Raw genomic sequence first — 20927 nt, 5'->3', positions numbered from 1 at the left:
ACATAGCATCGTAGAAACATCAATATTTCAATACATTTCACGTCTCATTAGTTTCGATAAAAATGTCACCATTGATGAGCAAATAAGTAATAATAGGCATATGCAGACTCAACAGGCATAATCAACGATTTATTCACCAAACTCTCTTCACTGGGCGGAAAAAGTTACGGGAAATTTGACAAATATAGCTAGCAAATCTAATATTCAAGCTCGATTCATACTGGAAATAAGCATTCAGTGCACAAAAAAAAACGAAGGATGAATTATTACAGTAGCCTCATTAACTATTCTATTCGTTTTGCTCGAATAGCGCGAACATATTATCATCATTTTGAAACTTGGGTTACCGGTAAGTCATCATATGAAAGAGACTGCGCATGCGCAATTCATAATGCGTGTCGTACTTGTAGGTGTACATCGCGTTTTAGCTGGCAACCTGCGTTTTCATAATCAAATATTCGTTTTGATATGAGTGTGAAACCGCGCGCGAAATAAGATGTTTTTTTCCTTTATTGCCAAAATTTCAACTTAATTGGTACTTTTTTCCTATTATCCACGTCACGTACTATAGCTGCTGAAAAGGTAAGATTAATTTTCATTATTCATAATTCCTTAAATTTCAACCGAATGAATTTTTTCAAACCTGTTTCATCGCCACTCTTCCCCACTAACAATTTACTGATAACGTAGTGATAAGACCACTTTACCGGAACTTTGTCGTATTTATTGCGTATTTTTTGCATTTTTTTTCTTCGTTTCGAATATCTGCGTTTGAAAAGGACAAATTTAATACTCGTAATTTATATCCCATTGTTCTTAGTTCTCTCTGTCGGGTTGATTTCTGCTTTCCATGCATTCGTGTCATGTTCGACCAACCGCCTACGGTGTCGTAAAATCAACATGTTCTATATTTAACTTTTTCGACACATGTTACCTTTTGAATTTTGGTTAAAATTTCGCATTGATTTCGTTCAAAAAAACTCGATTTCATTGTGGTTTTTTTTTCATTGATGTGAAGTATTTTCAGTTCTTTTACGATTTAACCAAGTTTACTGGTTTTAATGGCTTTTCATCAACGTGTTATCAATGTTTGACACAGAAGCACCTACCTACTTTTTTTTTACCAAATTTTGATTGGTCGAAATCGCATTAAAAATCAGAAAGAATCAAGGTTTCATGAAGTATTATGTGTTGCAATTTTTTAAATTTAAATTTCAAGTTTTTATTATTCTTCTCAATATATTTTATATATTGTGTAAACTTTGACAATCAGTTGAAATTATTGGGAAGTTCAAATAGGAGCTAGTCTATTAATTTTTTGTTTGAGTGCTCTTTTTCTATTGATTTTACCACTATATTAAAATTTAAAATAATCATTTGAAAACTGGAGGTAATTTTACAAAAAGATTTGCATCAAAATGAAAAAGTTATCTGAAATCATTTGCATATAGGTACATAATCCTAGTCATAATAGCACTATGATAATGTATTTCAGTATTTCGCCGCCGCGCCGGTTTCATAAAAATGACCATTTGAATAATATGGAATTGAATTGATAACAATTTATGTTTTGCGCAACATTCCACGATGAATTGATAATTTGAGAAATGAATTTAATTCGTGATAATTATTATGTTCCACGTTGAAACAAACAGTTTAGTATTGTTCAGCACCTAGTTTTTTGTCGGTTGTTTTTTTTTCTCTCGTGGTGAACTAGGTATTCGAGTATGTTTTTATTTAGGATTCATATTCGTGTTTTGAAGTGTATTATCACGATAAAATGTAAATAAACTCGCTACATGATGTGGATTACGTCTTTCACAGTTGAGAATTTTTTTTAATGTGACGATTTTACCCGCTTGACGCTTACAGTGGTGTTCAGCTGTTCATAAGTCAATTAACATGTTTCGCAATAGGTATATTTCGTTCCATTTTCATTATTCAGTCATTCATGATAATCTTGTTTGGATTATGCTAGCTTTCGAAATGGGATCAACGAACGCCAGCAGTCTCGGCTCGCTGTCAAAACTGTCCAGTGGGTTGCAACCTGCACTTAAAAAAATTATTAATTATTCCACAGTGATTAATACGCGAAAAAAAATTATCCCAGTTGATTGTTTTAGAGCTAAGCGAAAAAAAATTGCGCGTAGACGAAGGAAAAAACAGGATACAAATTTGAATTCCATCGTGTCGTTTTATAAATGGGGAAATATCGTGGACGAGCGGGGAAAAAATGATAAATATACCAAGCAAACAACGAGATATTACTTTCTATAACACAGAAGAATGGGGAATCGTTACTTTATACAACACTGAATGTTTACATTTTGAAAATTTACTGACATTTATACTTGAAAAGATGTATTACTTTTGTCTCATCGTCGGAGGAAAAAATCGCATTCGTACGGCTACATTTTTGAAAACAATAACGCTTCGAGTGTTATAGGAAGAAGAAAAAAATTCCACGTGAATTTTAATGCGCATTTGTACAGCAAATTCTCTTCATTAATAATGTATCATAAAATAATTCCATGTTACTTATGTTGGCGTTGAAAAATATGGTTTTTTAGTAGATAGGTATGCGAAATGATTGGAGAATCAGTATTAGAAAAAAATATCACAACTTGACAGATATATAGACTTGTGGACAGGTTTTAGGTATTCAATAGTGCCTAGCTGCCTACCTTACCTACCTTTGTAATTCTTTAGAAGCATAGGTAAGATAGAAAAAAATTTCGATTTTTTTTCGTATCGGTTAGAAGTTCTTTTTTTTGGTATGTAGGTACCTGGTTATGAATTTTTCATAACCTTCATCACTGCACACTTCACTTAGGTACAATTTGTTTCGTGCAATGAATTAAAATGTTAGTATCCGGCTCCAACTTCCTGTTTGCTTTTTCCACTAATACCACGATGAAAACGTCAATGTGGGTACCGCATACGAGTATAAATTCACTGAAGAAGGTGCGACATTTTGTAAAGGTTTAGGTATTAGGTATGATACCTAGTACCTACCTCAGCTCGTTCATAATAATTTTGGAAAATGATATAAGTCACGAATCATTTCACATTAGGAAAGCATGTCCTGAATAAACAGTTGAAGGAAATCTAGACTGAACGATTCATTTACCTGCGGATTTCTACCGCTGCCTTTTATATAAGTAGTATACGACAACCGACGACGAGTCGAATGAAAATTTAAATCGAAATCGTTTTTCTACTTCTACAAAATAAGAAAAATGAACGTTTCTCTGGGAAACGTTCTCGCAATTACAAAAGCATTTCAATCAAATGGAATTCCGTCCCATCTGCTGGAATCAAAAGTAAACATTTCCATCGCAAAATGAATCTTAGCTGCGAAAATATATACGAGTACTTTGTTTTGTCGATGTAAATTCATAAGCTTTATAGTTTTTAACTCCTTCGAGAATTCGAGTATTGAGGTGAAAACAGTGATTTACATTTTAAAGAATAAAATGATAATCTGACGTGGAATAATTTAAGAATTTATATTTCACGTCGAAGAATTCAATTAAGTAAATAAAATCAGCTGGAAATGTTAATGAAGAAAAATACGTCTTATTTACGATTGTAAATTCATTAATCCATTAAGTATAATAATAATGGGTAGTTTGCAATTTGCATATTGCAAGTTCGCAAATATATGTATGGTTTGGTTTTACATATTACAAAATATGAATTAGTTTTGGGTGAATTTACCTAGCTCTGGAAGAATTGACACAATTGTTACGTGCCTACTGCCTACCTATTGCAATTTGCAACTTTTTGTTCCCTGCTTCTTTGTGGATGATCAAATTGACTTGAAATTAAAATTTGAAGTTGACATGCCTTGTAAACTTGAAGATCCCCATTTTTCCCAATCCGAAATCACTTTTGTTTGTCCACAAAAAAAAACACCTCATCATTCTTACATTTTTCCCCTAATTTTTCATTGACAATTTGAAAAAAAAATCAAATTTTAAAAACTTATGGATGATTTTACTTTCACTTTCTGAAACAGCGAATCTGAGAATTTCAGATAAAACTTCTTTTTTCCAAATTTTTGAAAACCGAAAATCTCATTTTTGTGCGTAACAATTTTTCTGCGCTGTGTTAGGAGCTAAAAATTGTAGGTATAATCACGGTAACTTTTTTCGTTGGAGAAGTGTAAAAACTTGAATTGCATCTTCTCAAACTAGCTAAACATTCTGGTTTGTGTTTTTGCTAGATTTAACTTTTTTTAATGAAAATTGAAAACCATCTACCTTCAGAAATCCGCAATTGGAAATTGAGGATTTCTCAAAACGAGTAAGATATATGCTTTTTTTTTTTTTTTGAATCCAAAAACCTTTAAATTAATATTATTCAGATGGAAATGTTTAGAACTTTAGGTAGGTAGAATGAAATTTTATCAATTGAAACTTGACAGTTTTTTAGATCCTTTTCTCATCAATTTTCAAAACACAGCATTTGAATGGGAATAAAATAGCGCCAATTGTTGTGGGATTTTTCCACTTTGAAAAAATTTCACCAGCAGAAAAAATTTTCATTCTGAAATGTTACTGGACTTGTGTGAAAAATAAATTTGAATTTTTGACTGCTTTTGTATTTAATTTAGTTTTGGAATTGGATTTTGAAAATTTTGTAATTTCTCAATTTCAATATTTACGTAGATGAAATTATTACATCTCATTTTGCTTTTCAAATTTCAAAATGAAATTTTAACAATTTTTCACAATTTTTGTCCGTTTGCCTTTTTGTACATAGATTTCCATTTTATTAAAAAACATAAAAAATTTTCAAATGTTAAAAATGTCAGTTTTTACAAACATTTTTTTGCTTATCAAAATGAAATTTTTTTGAAATTGAAATTCTCGCGACAACTGACCCCGCTTCATTCCAAATTTTGTCGTGATATCAAAAAAAGGAATGAAATGCTTGCGTTAAAATTTCTCCTTCATACTCCCTGAAAAAATTTAGGAGGGAATGGGAACAGCTTTAGAAACAAACAAAAATCATTTTGAAGAGATTGAGGGATTCTTAGTTTAGGAAAAGAGTTATCTCAAATTCATTTTTTTTTTTTCGAGTATCACAATTTAATTTTTCCGTTAAACTTCTCGATTGTTAATTTTTGAAATCCATCCTCTGAATTACTCTGAGGCTTTGAAGGGTCAAGTAGGCACTTTTGAAATATATGGATGATAATTATGGAAAACTATGTAGTTTAAAGAAGTTGAAGAGAATTTGGCCAAATTCCTTGAAAAAGACCAGATTCAATGATAGAGTTTTAAAAAAAGACTATTTCCCTAAAATTGTCTGCATTGAGGTAGAACTCATAAGCCCTGTTCCGTTCGTGTGTTTTTCATTGAAAATTCGTATTTAAGTATCATTTCCCCCCATTTCTGCTTTTTTATTTTTTTCAATATTTTTTGATTTTGAAGGGGTAAAAATTCAAACATTTTGTGAAACGGAGCCGGAAACGATTCAATTCGCAATTTTTCTGAAAATTTATCATTAGGTATAGAAATTCCATTAAATTTTCCGTCAGTTTTACTGAGCAATTTTTCTAAAAATTTCTCTTACGACTTTCATTAATGAGAAAATATTGCAAAAATAATTGTTACAACGTTGAAATTCCTCTGTAAAATGATAATTTTATGGTGTCCTGTTACGTTCTCTGAACTTTCCTTTTTACGATAAAAATGAAACAACTGCATTTCCAGTAAATTTTTCTAATGGACTCCGTTTCAACGATTTGAATCATTATTAATTCTATTTTTAAAAATCGGTTTGCTAGATTCCAAAACTATTTTGAACTCGACTCAAGTTGAAAATTGAATGTAAGAGATACGTTTTGATTGATGCGAAGTGCGAACTGTTGTTTTCACTGGTGATTCCCTAAGGGCCTCGCTGGCGTGAGCAGTCAGTGTGGTGCAGCGTAATGCGTTACTTTGTAAGTTTGTATCGTAGAACAATATAAACATTTCATTGTGACATTAGATGTGATGACAATGTGGTGTTAATTAAAATAACCAAGAGGACATTTAATTTAAACTAATCAACGTACCATAATATCGTCATTAGAGATGAAATGGATATCGATTTTATCACTTATGATCCCAGTGTAGAATTTTTTTTTATCAAAAAACCTCTCGAGTAGCAGTTTTTGAAAAATATTTCCACGTATTAGGTACTCGAAAACGAGTATAATCTGTGTAATGAGGTGAAATAAACGTTTGTCTTCGTCTAGCAGATTACATTACGCGATGTTTGGGTACCTACTATATCGCAAAGTGTACAAGTAGTATAACCTCTTTTAATGACATGTTTACGAGATGATTTAACATACGAGGAAAATGATTTCATCTTTTTCAACGAGAGTGAAAATTAATTTATACGCGTGAAAATAATGCAGTTGTATGTGTAGTAGTAATGTAAATATTACCTTAAATGTTATCTAATCTTTTTAGATATTTCTCAAACATTTACCTAATTTACTGTGTACTTGAAAATGATTTCGAACGTAGGATTGGTGTGGTGCGTATGTTATGTACACGATCGACCAGTCAAGTTTTTTATCATTCGCGGAGCTTTTTAAATCTCGAGTACCTTTTTTGGCACATGGTTGACGTCGAAAATGACGTCGTAGGTAATTGAAAAATGAATTTGAACCGTACCAGATTGTACGATCTCGAGTGTCCGACGACCGACGCGAAGATATGTTTATTTGTGCACGTGCACGATGTGTGCGGACTGCCGATGCCGAGTTGTTGTTAATTGCACTAAAATCCTGAAACGTGTGCTGAAAAAACACTTGATGATGCTCCTGCAGATATTTCAGTATGTGACCCGAATGACATTTCAGTTTGATTAGTTGTCATATCGGAGGCGAAAGAGTCGAATGCGTTGGAAATTTCGATTATAAAATGAACGAAACGATGCACTACTATATCTAAATGATGACCAAGTCAAAATGTCTTTCTGAGAGTCATTTCAGATATTTTGAATAGTTTGTTGTCAAATTGCGTAAAATGTTGTCATATTGGGAAAATGAGTACTTATCTGAGTGATTCATTTATTTCTACGTCGAGATTTGACTTGAAGAGTTTCTCTGGGATTATCTCTTCGTATACGTAGACCATGTTGAGGTGTTATTAAAAACGAATAATTTTTCAAGTGCATTTTGTGTTTAAAGCCAAAAAACGCGATTGCAATGACTGACGTATGCAGCAAAATGACATAGAATGTAATTTGCGTTTGATCATAAATCTTGAAATACGACTATGACCATTTTATACAAGGTGTCCCATTCAAATGTAGGATGACGAAAACAAAACGTCTTGAAATTTTTTTTGCAAAATTTCTTCTGCCAAAAAAATTGAGTTCGTCTCGAAATCGTTTTTATCGATTTTTGCTGAAGATTTGAAAATTTAAAATTGACCATCTTTGGCTATTTGAGTTTTTTTTTTATGGAATCAGTCTTGAAATTAATATGAAGTCCCCTGAACTGAATTTCATTATTTCCAGTCATTCTGGAGCCTCAACGCGATTTTCAATTTCTCTAGCATTTTAAAAATTTATTTCCAGAATACCCGGAGGATGATTTTTGACCAACAGTCTTCAGTTCTATCATTAAAAATACGCTATTTAAAAAAACGCACTCGAGGTGGTCACCTGGAAATCAAGCCGAATGTGGATAAACTCTTTAAATGAGTTGAAACTCGAAAATGAGCCACAAATCGACTTTTTGCTGCTTAAATTAATTTCCACACATTCTGGAGGAATTTTGAAATCCTGGAGAAATCTAAAATTGGACTAGAGGCTACAGAATCATTCAAAAATTGTGAAATTCGTATTCTGAGGATTGGTTTTAGGCATAAGATACAGTCATTCGTGCAAATTTCAAAAATTTCCCCTGCCAACAGAAAATTTTTGATTTTTTTGAATTTTTTTCTTGCTGCTTAAAAAAACGCACTCGAAGTGTTTTCCTTTAATTCGGCTCAAATGTGAATAAACCCTATAAACAGGTTAACAATGAAGTGTAGCTTAATTTTTAGCCGCCCAAATTAATTTCCACGTATTCTGGAAAAATTGAAAATCGTGCTGGACGAGGTTCCGAAATGATTCAAAACATCCAGTGAAATCCGGTTCTGGAAGTTGATATTATAGTTTCAGGATTACCTACATTTCATCATTTTTATTGAGTAAATTATCATACCTAAATAGATATTTTTTTCTAAACATTAATAGCCAAAAATGGTCAATTTAGGATTTTCAAAAATTCACCAAAAATCAAAAAATCAATTTGGACCACTGAAATTTTGGTTATGGAGATTTCAGGCCCCACTCTTTTCAAAAATCTAAGTCTCGTTCAAATCGTATGTAAATACCTACCTACCTCAAGACGTTTTCGCCTTTCCTTCTTAGAATACCTGTAAGTAGGTAAAAAAGGGGGGGTTTAAAAACGTTCCAATTGAATCAATTTTCAATTGGTATAACTTTTGAAGATAGACAATGGCTCATCTTCAAAATTGAAAAAGCTTCGGCAGTAAAATTATTGAAATTTGTTACTGACCTGAAATTTGAACATTCAAATCTATTCGAAGTTTCAACTTTGAGGTGACATGAGAGTTGAGAGTGAAAAATCGTCGCTGATGATATTTTCTGGTGAAAAAATCTCAACTGTGTGAACAATTTTTTTATTTCGAAATGAATTTTGAATCATCAAGGCAAAGAGAAAGAGTAACAGGTTTTTATATTTTTATTTCGCTCTTTCAATATTATGTTACAGCATTTTTTCGACTGCCCCTCACCCCCTCTCGTCTAAGGTTTGAAAACATTCGGCTAATGGGGGTTTATGTTATAAATATAAATCTTGTACCGTCGTTAATAAATATCAGTTCAGGTACTTACACATATGACCACTCTGGAACAATAACTTGAGAATTTTCCTCCTCCTCCTATGGTGTTAAATATGTACAGTCGGTATGGTAAATTTACCTATTTGAAAACTTCGAAAATGTTTATTACCCGCGTAAAATCTCTTCCGAAGTGAATAGATTCACTGTAGAGTGTATTACGTAGATCGATCCGAGGAATGAATTTAACCATTCTGTTGGCGTATTTATGCATAATTTTCAAAGCTGCGATGCTTTTATGAGCCAGCCAGCAACTTGACTCGTTGAACGTGCTATTGGCATAATCGTCCAACTTCCATCTAAAAGTTTTCTACACTCTTATCTGTACTCTTCGGATGGTAATTAACCCTTTAAAAACTTACCATAAAGGGTTAATCGATGTTCGTTATGATTAATAATCGACTAGGGAAAGAAAAAGAATGAAGCAGCGTCACGTTTAATTAGAGCCTTTTGTGGCACGATGAAATATTTTTTTTACTCTATTGGCCAGCTCGTGTGTGGAAAAAAATGAGGCTTTTCGATGGTATTAGACGTGTTGCTCATTTAGCTCGAATTTTTAAAACTACGCACTCGATAGATAGAATAAAACTTTGGTCACATTGGAACCAAGTGATTGATGTCACATGTTTTACCAAAAAAAAAAAGGCAGCTGATTCGAATGAAAAAAAAAAATCAAACAGAATGGTTTTCTGGTAGATTTAATTCCGAGGGTACGTTTTATTAGATACATTGTGAAAATTACTACTTGACGTTGGATGATTTGACTTTTTTTTCTCCTTCGGAGCTTTTGATTTATGACTCATTATTTTGCTCTGTACGGGTAGTTACTCGTACATCGCGCACGATGACGATATCTGAAATCATTATTTTTTTCCCAAGTCGAATATGAAGAGTGTCTAATCCAATGAGCAATGACTCATTTGAGATTTTTCGCTACATAAATTTATGCGGCGGTAAATTTTTTGTTAGATTTGCATTTAGAGCTGGTGTAATAATGTTTACAGCGAATTTCCTGCCGAGTTTATGAGAGATTAATTGATGTATTACTATAAAGCCATCGACGAGTGCTAACTCGATAATAATTTATAGATAAGAATATGTCCATGTGCTTTTCTAGCTTTTACTTTTGAATCACTGACGTCAGTATGATTGACGTAGTATTTTCAAGTTTTTTTTTTCACAAGCTGGCTTACGATACGACAAAGTGAGTGCCTCACGAGATATAGCATCGTCTGGCGGTTATTATTTTTTAAATGTCGAAAGATATGCAAATTTTACAGTTATGTTCGAATTGATTTACAATAATTTGAAAGGTAAATTGTATTTTTGATAGGTTGGGAATTTTTTTCCATTTTTAGTGTTTAGGTTGTAATATTATTTTACGATTGTTTCAAAGAATACGGCGACGACTCGATGAGATGGTGTAAATGATGCTCGTGGGCGCAAATACAAGAATCTTCTCTTTTGTTTAGAAGATCTGCTAGTGCTATGGTAAATATTTACCCGTCGTCGAATACGTATAATGAAATGAGAATTACATCGGTGAATTGATAAAAAGGTCTTAATATTGGTTGGGAAAACCTTGGTTCCTGTTTTAGTTTCTTATTTGACTTATTTGTAATTACCGAGCGAAGATTTAACGGCGATTTAATTAAACGAATGCTTCGAATTTGTTGTCAAAATTATTTGCAAAGCTACGCTATACGGTCTTCGAATTTTGCGTATTCCGAATCGAACGGATAATCTGCTTTTATTTTTTCACCGTCCTCTCTGTTTCTCTTACCCTTTATACCATATTCTCATTTTCCATCCTTTTCAACTATATATATTCGAGCCAAAATCTGAGATAAACCTCTTTCATGTTTATCCATAAATCTTTATCTTCCGTCGTCCTTTTCCATTTTAGTCTTTTTGAACTATTCTGGCTGAGGTAGGTAGGTATAGCTGTTTGTTCGAGGGGAAGGTATTACATTTTTCCACGTGTTTTTGTCTGTTTACGATTTAGTACGAGATTGTTTGAGGATAACATTTAAATTTATGTTTCTATCGCTCAAGTACGACCTAACATTAATATTGTGATTACTTAATGCACGTTTGAAGATGGCTCTTGGTCTTGGTATTTAAATCCGATGCACGTTTTTCTCCTTATCTTTTTTATTGAGATGTTGAATGCTTTTTTGATTAATTTTTTGTTGGAGTAGGTAAGGTAGATTAAGGGTGAACAATTGAAATATGGGAAAAGTAAATTCTAAATTTGGCGTTTGTCTAAAATTTTATAGTTTTTAATTAAAAAGTTCGCTGTTGGTGTAGACAAATTAGATTTCAAATTGGAAAAAATCTCGTAAAAGTTTTTTTTTCTTGCAAAGTGTTTGTATAAAAAGGTTATTCCATGTTGAATCTGCCCATGTTTGGTGTTTATGTAGGTACCTCGATTTTGCTCAAATTTTTTCGAATGTTCTTTGTATTTAGAAGGAAAATAAATTACAATCATTTGCTCTCCAATTTCCTTGGAGCAGGTGGGGGGGGGGGGTATTTTTTTCAGTAATTGAAATTTCTCGTCATATAGTGTCCAACATTTTGGAATCTAATTGTTCGGAAATTTAGGATCGAGCAACTTGAAGAAAATCTGTTTGTAGCGTATCAAAAGTGATTGAAAGTGGCTTGAAAAGAATTTGCTAAAAATTTCAAAAGCTGAAAGTTTTGATTTTTTTGAAAGCTCGATTTTCAAAAAATCTCACCAAAATTCATTCGGCCCTTCCAACATTTCAATCGACCCCCAAAATTATCGCTGAAATCTTTTCAATTTTCAGAAAATTTTAGGGTCAATATTTGCTTTGGAGTGATCAAATCAATAAAGTAAGTTATAATTTTGGAAAGACCTACGTCGCAAAATATGAAACGATAATGTCACACGATATTTGATATTTTTTTAAATTTTGACCAACACTTTGGGGCTGTTTATTCCCTTCCTCCGTGGTTTTGTGAATCTCATCATGAAAATATCTCAACTGTAAGTATGCATCATTAAAGTTTGCTTCCTGATTTTTTTTCCAAAATTTTTTAATTACACCTTTGAACTATGGCAAGCTTTTGAAAATTGAACTTTCAAAAAAGCCCAGCTCACAGCGTTCTCCAACGTTTCTTTATTTTAAGGGTTGTCAAAGTTGAATTTTTCGATTTTAAGTTTTTTGAGCCTCTCAATGAAACGAATATTTGCGTCTAAAAAAATGATCAATTGAAAAACAAAAATTGCCTTTCTTACAAGATTACCTATCGTATTAAATTTTACACGGAGCCTCAAAAATTTAAATTTAAATTTAAATTTCACCCAATCAAGTTTGAAATTGGAAAGCTGAAATTTGGTATTTACCTCACTTTACTTTCGAGTTATTCTGGAGCCTTCCGCGACATTTTGAGAATTCCTGTTCGCCAAAAACGATATTAAATTTGTTCCTTTCTTCGAAGTTGCCTAGTTTCAATATTGAGATGAGAATTGGAGGTTTTTTATGCAGGGGGTGGAGACGGCGGTACCTACTAGAGAAAAAAAATTAATTGTGATGGCAGAATTTATTCCACGTTCGTTCTCTCGGTCGGAATTATTTTGTATACCTATTTTTACGCGTCGATATAAAGTATGAGACCTGGTTATGAAAAGGAAGTTCGAGAATTCGTATTTTCAAAATTTTATATACTCCTTGGATTTGTGCTAGTTTTTCAAAATTATGTGAGCAGTCGCATGTTTATCCTAGGTGACTAATTGAATTTTGGAAACTACACGTACCTATTTAATGTCTTGGTTAACAAATTATAGAGGGAAAATTTTCCGACGAATGGTAGTTTTAATCCTCTTTACGCTAAGTGAACGAATTTTCGAATAAAGACTGAATTAATGCTCGTAGCAGAACAGAACTCGTACAATGACTACTTCTAAAACGGTAGGTAGTACATACAAATCTTGAAAGCTCTTCCTGGAAAGTATCTATTTTCATTTCTCTCGAGATGAAGAACTTGAACTTTTGAGAAATATTGCTTTGGAAAGTTGAATTGCGAAGTTTATAAATCCAAAACAGGTATCTACAATTTAAAGACTCGAATTTTGGAAATATGTCAAGTAGAAATCGAAACTAACGAATGAGATTTTCTTTTTTAAAATGAGTAGGCCATCTCATCATAGTCAAAGTTGTACGTATTAGGTTTGCTTTTCATACTAACTCGAGTTTCGTCATCGATGATTTAATTTTCCAGCTCGTAGAAATATACAGCAAAGATTGTTCAGCTGCCTGTTGAAAAATTCATATTCGCCCAACTCACGTTTTAAGATCTTCGGTGTAAATTTTATGAGAAAGTCGCGTCATCGTTGAGTGATTTTAATAAGCGTTAATAACTTACTCGGTATAATTATATAATCTTGTTGAGTGCTTATAATTAAGTTAAATTTTAATTTTAATGAAAATACAGAGTAAGTGCGCCAAGTGCTACTAAAAATTAATACCATAATACCCGTAGGTACTTTTGAGTTTTTGGCTTAAATATGAGGCTGAAAAAGTACCAAACCATGTTCCAAAATCACATTACTTTAAAGTTTGAACGAAAGCAGCTGAAATCTGGAGTTAATCGGATTAAAGGGACGTAAATACGTTGTAAATTTTCTAAAACTTATTCGATATAGCATTAATCGGGGACGTTTGATTCACTCGTGAAAGTTTTACCTACTTTTTTTTGTCGTTCAACTCGACGAATGCGGCCGTATAAAATGTATTGTTTTTTACCCAACTGAGAGACAAAAGTTGAAAAATTTCGTCAGGAAATGGTACAGGTGTTAAAAGTTGTCTGTGCGTGTTACCATTCCGGTGACAGATTTCCACCTCGCTCGAATGTGACAAAAAGTTAACTTTGTTAGAATCCTTTAAAGTTTTATTCAAATACGAAACTTATTCGCCTCGACGTGACGATATACTCGTATATCGGGATAAAATACATCGGTTTTAATGAAATTAGAATGGAAAAAAATCACCACCAATCGTTTCCTTCCCCGTTATCCCCTTCTCACTATAGTGAATATACAATGCAGCAAATGAAAGGGGTGGAGATTTATGTGCTGACACATGAATGTATACGTTTACGTATGTACCAGGAAAATACCTATTTTTGTGTAAATTTATACTGATGTTTCGTTTTTACTCGTTCAAATACCTCGTAATGTACAACATGTAGTAGCAGGTGTATGACCGACTTATGGAGTAATAAAATCCGGACTATTTGAGATTTATGTTTCAAAAGAAACGCGCTTTTTCGCCACTTCTGCTCGGCTCAAGCAACCTTCGATCTCTTGATTTGTTTCAGATTATTAATCGACGAGTTGATTTGAAATTTAACGCTGAAAGAAAGCGAAAAATTATTACTCATTATGGGCATCTGGAGGAGCTACGTTGTTCGCTCGTCTTGCTCGTGGTGTGCTTTTTATATGCAGAATAAATGGTACAAGAAATAGCTTTATTGTGTATACTATAATGAGCTTTATTATTTAAGACTTCAAAATGCTGCGCATTTAACGTGAGTATTAAAAATCGCCGAGGGTTTCAAAATTCTTTTTGTTTTAATATCGTCGGGGTAATTTTTCAGAATTGTTTCTGCACGGGTTCTTTGACGTCGTTTTTATAGCGGAACAATTACTATTAAAAAGTTGATAGGTTAAGCTTTTTTGAATTAATTTGAGTTTTGATTTATTGATTTGATGAAAGCTGAGCTGCATATTTCTGTTTGTTGAAAATGTATAAAGGATGAATTTATTCGATAATGAAGCTTTGTCATTTACCTTCTAATTTTAAAGAAGATTTAAAAAATTTTCGATTGTCAGCGTTTCAACGTGTGTGTGTGTTGGCTTTCGTTTCTTGGTAAATACTCGTAAAAGAGAGGAGGTGATAGTCATTATGTTTTGAAAGTCTGAATATATGGTTGTGATCATGGATATAATGCTCAGTAGCATGTATTCCTGTGGTGTGAAATATAGGCAACTTGTTTAATGTTAATCCATTTCTTCTGTATGATGTGTATGTATATGTAATATGTATGCGCCGTAAATTCAAATTTGCTGCCTCACAACGGGACCTCTCGGTCACTTAATCAACGATTTCGGTTAATTTCTTACCGTTGCTTTCAGCACAGCAACCCATGGTGGCTCACAAAAATATTTCAGTTGTTCAATAAAAAAATTGAGGGTCTTTCTGGGGTTTGAATTATTCAAATTGGCCAGTTATCTTTCCGGAAAATGTCGTTTCTGATCATGCATAATATGTCATTCACACTCACACTTCGATACTTAATTTTGATACTAATTGAAAGAATGGTAGCTCTGCAACTCTACAAAGTCTTCTACTTCTGTCCTATTCCAATTATCTATAATACACATTCCGAGGGCCTCTCTAGACATGAGTTGAGAAAAGTATATTTTTTTAAAATAATTATGAAAATTCCATTGAAAACGCTCAAAAATCCAATCACCAACCATGCATTATGTCTATCACTGCGTTCCGAACCAGCCTTATAATCAAACTTACTGAGGAATCTGAAATTACTGCTCTATAAGAAAGAAGAAACTATATTTAGCTCTAAAACAATACATCAAATTCGCCAATAATACTATAGTCATATAAATCATTTCAAAACGTTCCACTCTCGTCTTCAACATAAATAAATTTAACACATACTCGTACAAACCATTTGAATACAGAACAACAGAGCTGATAGTTTCATTGAGACTTGATCCACTCATCATACCTCAGATTGAAAGCTATTACAGTAAGTCCCACTTATTAGAATTGTGGATAATAGAATAATTTGGTTAATGGAATGAAATGGGCGGGGATAGAATGGTTGTATCTTCTTACATGCATATTTTCCCACTTATTGGAATAAAGAGCATTTCATTTGGTTGATAGACAGAATTAAGAAATCTTCAAAAATTGGAAAAAATCACAGATTTTGGCAAAATTTGACAAAATTTGTTGAAAACATGTAAAAATAGCATAAAAACACGAAATAAAGATTTTAAATTGGTAAAAATTGGGATAAGAAGATGATGGAATTTTTGTAAAATTTTATAAAATAAAATCTCAACAAAATTTGGAATTTTGCATTTTTTTATCCTTCTGCTTTATATGTAGAATACTCCGGTTTATATGTAGAATCAAACATCATCATCGAGTCGTATAACTGCTAAGCTGAAACTGGTTTGAATGTCTATACAGGTCAACACTGAGGAGCTCAGGGTCTCTAAACAACCCTGCTAGCTCCAAGGTGCTTGTGTAGATGTCACTAGTAAGCAAGTGGGAAACTACTAGTGGAAGCTTGAAAATAAATTTCCATGAGATACGTCATCAACGCGATAGAGGCAACACCAACATAAAGGATGTTAGTCCAAATACCCAATTCGGCGTAAGGGTACACGATGATTTGTACGCGAGAATCAAACATACCTAGTCTCAAATCAATTCTAATAAGCAGAACTTGTAAGTACAAACAGTATCAATTCATTGTTCCAACTAAAACTACTTCCTGCAGAACAAATTGAAACTGAAAAATCCCTCAAAAAAGTGACAATTTGTTACCTTAAAGGCAAATCTGTGTATGTCCATGAAAAAAAGTACGATGTTAGCATCACTGATAAGGTTTGGATGTGCTCTGAAGGATTTATTGAGTTCTGATTGAACATTGGTTAGCTTTGTGCATATTCCATGGTGCACTTTTACTGCACTCAGATGCCAATTTTCCAATTCAGGGCATCCCAGACTTCCCAGAGTCTTATCAGTGATGCAAAAAGACAATTTTTTATGGACATACATACATGGATTTGCCTTCAAGGTGATGACATGTAATGTTAATGTGACAATCCAACATACTAAGTATAATATGTAGTTGTAGATTCATGTACATAAAATACATGTGAAATAATCAAAAACAAAACCCGCGGGGGGGGAGGATTTTGAATGCATGCAAGCACATGAAAGTGAAGAAGAAATGTGTAAAAAGTTGTTCTTATTCCTATTTTGTGCAGGGATTTATGATTTGTTATAACTTATCTGATTTGCTTTGTTAAAATTCTATTTGATTTTTGTGAATTTTGTCATTCTGTTGTTATATTTTTGCTTTTTGTTAATTTAATTTCTATACCTATTGTTGACGTTCAAGACCAAGACGCCGGACGTTGTTAAATAAACTTTTGATGATGATGATGATGATGATGATGAAGTTTAAAAATAAATAAAACACTGAAATAGCAAAAATATTGTTAATGCCTCCCCTTCAAACAAAATGAGAATACCTATCCGAAATAATTGTAAAAGAGAAAAATTCATATGCTTAATTTATGCATCCTCCTCCTCCCCTCAAAAAATGTTTCTAGTTTGCATTTAGTCTTCAAAATGTTCTACCAATAAAAAATTAAAATTACAGGTATTCTTGGCCCGCCCTCCCCCACTTTACTCTGACTTGAAAAAATCTTGAAACATCCAAAGACATTGGAAAATACGTAGAATGATTAGTGCATACAATTTTGACTGTCCTTCCCTCCCTGAAAAAAATCATGGAGTGTTTGAAAATCGTCCTGCCAAAAGTCCTGCAACTTTTTTTTAGATTTTTGTATGTCAACTTTCAGCTTTTGCTCTAATCATACAAATTTGTGTTTCTACCTTGAAAGTTCAGTTTTGAGCTTTTTAAATTCCAACTCAGGATGAGCAGACCGTGAAGTTCCAGGGAGAAGGAATATCTCTCGCCCGCCCGCCTTCTAAATTGAGTCGAAATTTTAAAAGAAAATATCGTAAACAATAATGTTTTTTAAAGTCTTGAACACGAAAATGATCTTGATTTTTTTTATCGAGCTCCTTCTAAGAGCTCCAAGATTAAAACAAAGATTTCCAGCCATCGTCGATTTTAATTTAATTTATCAAAGATCCGAGTGTAACCAGCAACGTTACAACTTTTCACAAGTATAAAAAATCCTGATTTTTTTTTTGCCACAACAGTTGAAAAAATTCAATAATAAAACTCGCACAAGCGGAGATTTCTCTCTAAATGTATTAGAATGAACCGAACAGAAAGTTTTATAACGTTATGTTTGTTGGAAATATCTCACGTTTCAGAAAATACGAGAATTGTAGCGCCGAAAAAAGGGTAAAGGGATGTTGATACGATAAAAAGCACAAGTCGCATGTGCTGTTGAACATTTACACGAAAAGAGAAAATGTATAACGAGAATTTATTATGGAATTTATAGTTATGTGAAATTTAAACGCGATTTGATGTATCGTTTTAAAATCAAATATAGGAGAATTTTTCCAGCAAAAGGAAAACTTCGGTTCGGTTTTTCTACAGATAAGTGCTCGTCGATGAAACTCATTGGTTAGAATTTGGTTCTCGAAAGATGATCTGTATCAGTATGATTATATATTTTGCAGTTTCTTATTACCTAAGTTCATTGTTGCATTATTCACACGTGGTGGAAAGAATTTCATTTTGAGGTCAACATGTTTGCAAATGTTCTCCAATTTGACGTAAATTACGCGGCGTGAAATTTTTTTGGGCGAAAATCTAGATGCGGGTTCAGGTTTGAAAATTTATATGGAGTTTTTATTTTGTTGGCACGTGCGACCTATTAAAAAATACGGTAATATTGTGCGACAATGTTAAACTTACTGCGGTTTAATTCTAGTTAGTATATTCGTTCATTAAGACGGATATAAAAAAAAGCACTTTTATATCGTTGAAACAATGGATTAGCTCGACGGTTTTGTTATTTTACGTACCATGCACTTACTGTATACGTATAAGAGTAGGTGGGCATTTGCTACTGGTATGTATTACTGGATATAAGGTCGCATAAAATTCAATATTTTCGAATAAACAAATTTTAAGCAGATTTTCGGGATGCTGCTCGGTTTGTTATGGTAATGGGATAAATTTGATGGTTGATTTAGTATAGCCCGTGTAAATGTTTGCCTTTTTGCATTGTTCTGTATCAGTGGCTCGTTGATAAGACAAATAAACCTCGGTTTGGAGATATACTTATTCCTTCGTGTATAGAGAGAGCGTCGCGTCGCATCGCATCGTATCAACCGCGAATAAGAAAATATACGGCAAATAAGATTTACATTATTTTTTCGCGATGAAAAAGCTTTCGAAAGCTACTTATTCTTATTGGTTATTTTGAAAGATTTTGCGAAATTTACATTCGCTATTTTTCGCGATTTGCTGCAAATTAATGCGTTTTTCTTGTATATAGGAGCGTGAAAAAACGTCTTGTTATGCGTGGTTTGTACGAATTTAAGTGGAAATTTCAGCGATCTGAGATTATTCGAATGTTTCTTCGTTCGTGTTGTTGAAATTTTTACGCAATTTCCTGCCGAAATATTTTTCTTTTGTCGTGCACAGATGGAATTCATAAGACGTAAAATGCCAGACAATTATGAATTGTTTGGATGTGTAGAAGTAAAAAGGGCGAAATTTTTCTTAATTTTCGAGCTCGAAAATCATTTTTCAATGGTATGCCCCGCGCCGTTCGATAATGAAATATTTTTTCCAGCGGAAAATCTCGCGTGATTTGTTACAGAATTCGATTTATTTCAACAATCTGTGTAGGAATTACACGTAGTATGTGAAAACCCTACGGCCTTTCAGAATTAACCGAGTTTACGAAATGTAAGCGAAGTTTTAATTCCAACTTTACAACGAAGAGCTTCATTTTTGATTCGACATGAAAATGAACTGATGTAAATACGTAAGCTAAGTAGACGTACCTACCTAATTTGAATTTCGACCTTTGGGGAAATGTCTGGAATTGATTTTTTCAGAACTTTTCAAAACATTCGCGATTACGAATTTACAATCTGAAATGATGATTGATGAGTAACGAAGGTTCAGTTGAAAGGGGGAGGGGGAGGGAGGGATGGAGCATGTACGAGTTCGAATTAAACAAGTGAGGACATTTTCATGGTTCGCATCTCTAAAAACACACTTTTAAGGTGCCTTTCCTCAAAAATACTATGTCATAGAATTCTAGTCACACGTCACACACCTCAAAAAAGACAACATTTATTTTTCGAATGCGTCCACTCCGACCGAGCTGAAATTTGGCTCACTGAATGAGCATGTCATCCAACCTCAGAACCCAATTTTCAGCTGCCGAAGTTCATTTTTCAATTTTTGGCGAATTTTTGAAAATGACCAAACTAGCCTGTTGGTATATTAATTTTCTACAAAAAGAGCAAGCATTGATATAAAAATCCGAAACTTCGTTTGTGTACCAAAGTCGACTCCCCAAATCGATTGCTACCATTTTTAGATCGATCTGGAGCCTTTAGCAAAATTCGACTTTTCTCCGAAAATTTCAAAACGCTCCAGAAGGCTTTGTAATCAACTTCGGCAGCTGAAAATTTGATAATTTCGGTATTTCGAATCGATTAAGGTCGGTGAATCGAAAATCGGAGATGACGAGTTGAAAAATGTATTTTTATACAAGTTGAAAAATCTCAAATTTTGAATTCCAAAATCGTTAATTTTGGCAAAAAATTTCTCAAAACTTTTCCTGCTCTATAAAGTCGATCGTCCAAATCGATTGCCACTATTTTTGAACCGATCTGGAGCCTCCAGCAGACGTTGACTTTTTTCAGCAGTTTAAAATTGCTCCAGAAGGCGTTGTAATCAATTTGGGCAGATGAAAATTTAGTTCTGAGGTTTGGTGACATGTTCTTTCAGTGAGCCAAATTTCAGCTCGATCGGACTCTGAGTCGATGAGTTGTAGAAGTTCTCTTGTAATGTGATTTAAAATTTAAAAAAAAATCAAAGGATTCAAAGAGGTAAAATTATTGAATTTATATGCTGGGGTAGGTTGCTTTTCAATTTTTAATGATAATTTTATGAAGCCTCGCGAAAAATTATGGTCATTTAAACGAGAAATCGAAGCCTTGAAAATTAAAAAAATTTTCAAATATTTCAAAATGTTTCTGGCAGTTTTTT

At 33.1% G+C, this 20927-nt stretch overlaps 1 protein-coding gene across 2 annotated transcripts in view; it reads left to right on the top strand.

Annotated features, from left to right (window-relative positions):
- The first annotated feature begins 436 nt into the window (after window positions 1-436).
- LOC135836552 (dual 3',5'-cyclic-AMP and -GMP phosphodiesterase 11-like) overlaps window positions 437-20927 on the top strand; it is a 136244-nt gene continuing 115753 nt past the window's right edge. Inside the window, exon 1 of one of the 2 annotated variants that reach the window (XM_065351454.1) lies at window positions 437-582. The gene's annotated coding sequence lies outside the window, so the exon portion shown is untranslated. The remainder of the gene's footprint in view (window positions 583-20927) is intronic. The other variant, XM_065351449.1, reaches the window with a different exon arrangement.

The sequence above is a fragment of the Planococcus citri genome, chromosome 2 (genome assembly GCF_950023065.1).
Source record: "Planococcus citri chromosome 2, ihPlaCitr1.1, whole genome shotgun sequence".
Classification (NCBI taxonomy): Eukaryota; Metazoa; Arthropoda; class Insecta; order Hemiptera; family Pseudococcidae; genus Planococcus; species Planococcus citri.
The sequence above is the reverse complement of the archived record's forward strand: the minus strand, read 5'-3'. Positions and strand labels throughout refer to the sequence as shown.